Below are 4,513 nucleotides of genomic sequence, written 5' to 3'. Positions count from 1 at the left end.
TTTACCCATTCCATGACAATGCGCTGGATTGCAATGTCAGTTTGAACTGCAAAGTTGGCAGTTCAAGCTTACTAGCCGCTCCTCATAAACCCTATACAGGGTTGCTATGAGCCAAAATGACTGGACAGCACTTAACAACACCAACAACCTGACAATGTAAGCAATTACTTTGCTCAATGTTCACTATTCTGGCCATTTGCAACAAGGTGATTTTAGAAGATGTTAGATAATTTAAAGTTATCATGGTAAATAAGCATGGATCACACAAACATTAATCTCCACAGTGGTAGACTAGAAATAATTCATTGTTTTGTAATAAAATTTGGTTAAACAAAATATTGCACTTCACTGTAATGAGTAACTGAATGTTTGGTGGCATACACTTATGAACACCATATTTAAATTATAAAGCTGTTAATTAACCAGTGGCGGTTCTCAGTGAGTGGGGTCATCTCCGGCAACATCTGGGGAAAAGTTACAGCGAATCCCAAATGCTGCCTGCCCTTAAGGAAGTTCAAGGTCCTTTTCCTATCATTTAGGGAGATCTAGTTCTCGTGACACTTTAGGAATTTTCCTGAACTTGAATACTAGTTCCATTTATATTGAAATAAGTTGGTGCAATAGGAAAGAACTTAAATGAAAAAACTTAACAACATTTACTCTTCACATTAAGTCTCTACAGTGTAGAGGAAGCAATGGAGGAACTCATAGGACCTAATGGACAAAAATAGGCTAACAGGTTTCCAGAACAAATGTTAGCAGCTACTACAGCTTTTACCCAGATCTGTGCAGGGCAAGGTGAGGGAGATGTCAGAAGAGAAGCTCTTCAGTAAAGCTTCAGTAACTCCAGGGAAGCGACCTACTGCTCTCCCTTTGCAAGTGCAGTATCCACATACGGAACATAATGTTACTTCAGAAGCAGTTTCAGGGACCTCCCAGAGACTCCAAAAGCCAGTGATGAAGACAAAGGTGCCGTGGGAAAAGCTAGATGGGAAAGTATTAGTGACAGACAAATCAATTATCACTGAATCCAAGTCTGTTATAGAAAATGGTATGGATCTCTGGGATTTAAGACAAAGGCTGATTTATCTGCAGTTTCATGAAGGAGGAAATCCCCAGTTGAAATTTCATAAAACTTTAATCTACCACATGAATACCAAAGACTTACTCAAGGAGACCAACTCCTATGCTATCTTTGAAGAGAAGGAATGGGTTCCCCAGCATATGAACAAGACCTGATTGTTGCCAGCCAACTCAAGTCCTTTTTTCTGCCAAGAGTAGATCAGTTAAGCTGAAACTGGGGCAAGATAGAGATCGGGTAGCCTGACACTTTGAGTACAAATGAGACTGGGACTTAATGCCATTACCTGGTGAAGATCATAGGAAGGCACTTTGCTAGGGTGTCTGAGAGCAGATGCTTTGTTGAGCAGAACCCCAATCCAAGCCTCAGCACATATATGTTCCAAACAATTACCTAGTACCAACTGAGAAGAAAAGGTCTGCTCTTCGTTGGGATGTTCGTTGTGACTTTATAAATGGTGTAATGCCCAGGAAACTTCCCTTCTCTATTTCTCCTTCTTAAAGTCTTTTTTACCGGCCCCTTCCCCTTTTCACAAGATTGTTTGGGATAACCTTGTTCTTTATATTTCTTTTAAATAAAAACCACTTACTTTAAAAATCTATGCTATTTCTTAGCTATATATCAAATAGATTTAACTTCCAGCTCTGAATTCCAGCAACTGCAAGAAAAATCATGCCGGAGAAAGAAAAACAGACCTGATCTCCCTATTTTGCCAGATTAGTAAATTTAGCAAGTATGCCATTTCTGTTCTATGGCCTTTTTCCTTTGGCCAATGTGAGCTGCTATATTTTTATTAGTGCATGTTTTTAAAGTTCTGGGTATTAAACTTATCCAATAAAGACTTTTGAAAAAAAAAAAAAAAAAGCTGTTATTAACTGGTTCCATTTGTGGGAAAATAAATTTATTCTCCAAAAAAACTAGGAGACTATGTGCTCAGATATTAAATGGAGTTATCTGTGCTTGATTACATTGTGGTGATCTTGTTTCATTATTTGTGCTTTTTAGATTTTCCAAATTTTCTACAATGAATACTCATATAACTTTCAGTTGATTGGTTTACTGGACAATTTGCCATTATTAAACTCAGATAGTCTTAAATTGGAATTCTAGCAAAGGACTCTGCAAGGCCCAGAAATGTTATGTAAAATATTTTGTATGTGTTTGTCTATGATGGGGGCTTCAAAAAACTTGTGGAAAAATTCTATTGCCTTTTAATTCCATTTTTTTCTAGGATTTTTTTGAAGCCAACTCATTTATTTTATTCATGGAATGAGATCCCTATCTTTCTCTAACTTCTCAGTGTTCAGTGACCCCAAAAAACCTAAGGTAAACTACTTTCCTACAACCTTAGTTCTAAATCTTTCATAAATAACAATCCAAAGGAGACGTAACCAAGCTCCTTCTCATTTTAAAGACTGTCAGTACTCCTTGGGCTGGTGAGTCATTCACATTGCATTTAATCTTCTACGTGCATTTAGAATAAAATGAAAATATTCATGGGAGTAAATAAAAGTAACATATTCTCTGAATTGTACCATAAAATCTAAGCTATATACTATTTGATAAAAATGGTATCTTATTACCAAAACTCCAATACATTCTAACCCTCTAAAAATAAGAATTAAATTTTCACATTAGCATTAAATACCATAATAACCTGTCCCTTTTATGAAATACGTTTTGAAACATTACCTACTGAGGAAATACTCAACTTTGCTCCCTCTTGATCCTTATTTAAATAATAATATTGCATTGACTCTTTGTTTTGTAAGTCTTCAAATGATCTTTCTCCAAGAACAAAAAATAGAGACATCCTAAATTGGCCTTTATAAATGAATTTACATTTTCCTCTTGAGAATAGAGATAAAGAGGTACTAAATGCTACCTTGTGGTTTTTTGTTCATCGAACCTAACATCTTATGGAATCAATGCCAACACCACCAGGATATTAAAACCCTACAGGCCATTGGTTTGTTTTTTATTCATAAATTAAGATTCTTGAAACATTTTCATTTTGTTTTTATGCTTTTATGCGGGGGTAATTGTACACACAGACTGACCCATGCTTCTTGGATTAATTAACTGAAGAAGTGCACTGTGGTTAAAAGGCCACATCATAAGTACTATCTACTAACTTATAAGTAGCAAGAAGTGAATTCATTTTTAATTTATTAGTCAATAAAATTATTACTTCCCTTTTGGGACAGATACAGAATTTGTGGCTCTTTTGAAATACCAGCCTGCAACCTCGTTTCTGTCCAGAGAACACTAGAGCCTTTTTGAGTTTGACCCTCTGAAGTGATGGGTTTATTTGCTTTTAATTCCAGAGTTGCTCTTGCCATCTTTACACACACTGTATCATGGTGAATATTGGAAGTTGGCCTCCATATTCTTTGGGGGAATAAATATGGGGTGTTTCTTCTTTTTAAAGAATTTGTTGCAATCCACTGCAGCCAGTTTGGATTTTGAAGAACGTTGTCCATGATACGTTGTGGGCTTTTGCACACATCACATTCACTAACCCAGTGATGGTATAGAATGATGCCAACTGGCTCTTTCACCTCTTCCATCTATTGGGTAATTGACCAGGACCTCACATTCACAGGATTGAGGCTTTCATTATAAACCAACATGCTTCTAAGAAGTAAGGGAGAGCTGGAGAAATGTTAACGTTCCCCAAGTCTATAACAAAGATTTTAATCATAAGATTCTGACTAGACCACTTATACAAGAACAGTAAGGCAACACGTTAAAGAAAAAAGTTCCTTCAAGATATCTCTGTCAATTTTATTATGCTTAAGAAAGAAATGGTCAAACTTTTAAACTAAAGAACAAAACAAAAAGGTTCTCCTAAATTTTAATCTATGGAAAATCCTGAGACAATGTGGAAAGGCATAATGTATAGTTCCCAACTACTGTTGTTCAATGGCTAAAATGGATATAGATTTATTATCATGTTCGAAACTGAACGTACCAAGTGTTGAAATGCCATTTTCTGATATATCAATACCATATGAACATAGGGCTATTTATTCTGTTTAATTGACCAATCTATCTAATAACCCCACGGCTGAACTGCTTAGCTTTATCACATCTTTTGATATCTGATGGAACAAGCCCCTTCATTTACTTCTGTTTCAAAGCTTTCTTGACTTCTCTTTGCAATCCACTTATTGTCATGACTTTTGTAATAGGTTTACAAAGTTCCATGGAAAATCTTGTTGGGATTTTTGTTTGGTATTGCATTAATCTGGTGAATTAGTTTAAGAAAACTGACATTTAAAAAATAGTAGGTCCAAGCCCCCGGCCTGTGTCCCTGCATCTCGCCTTACTCCTCCGACAGCATGAACTTCACCCGGCTCTCAGTAGCCTTCTCCACAGTCCTGCAGTCCAGCCATCGAGTCCTGCCAACCAGCAGTGCAGCCAGCGTCT

General features: G+C 36.5%; 1 pseudogene; it reads left to right on the top strand.

Moving 5' to 3' along the window:
- Window positions 1-695: 695 nt before the first annotated feature.
- LOC102815396 lies at window positions 696-1,582 on the top strand (annotated as a pseudogene).
- Window positions 1,583-4,513: the final 2,931 nt, after the last annotated feature.

This window comes from Chrysochloris asiatica, unplaced genomic scaffold, assembly GCF_000296735.1.
Source record: "Chrysochloris asiatica unplaced genomic scaffold, ChrAsi1.0 scaffold00013, whole genome shotgun sequence".
NCBI classification, from domain to species: domain Eukaryota; kingdom Metazoa; phylum Chordata; class Mammalia; order Afrosoricida; family Chrysochloridae; genus Chrysochloris; species Chrysochloris asiatica.
This window is presented reverse-complemented; position numbering and strand designations above follow the sequence as displayed.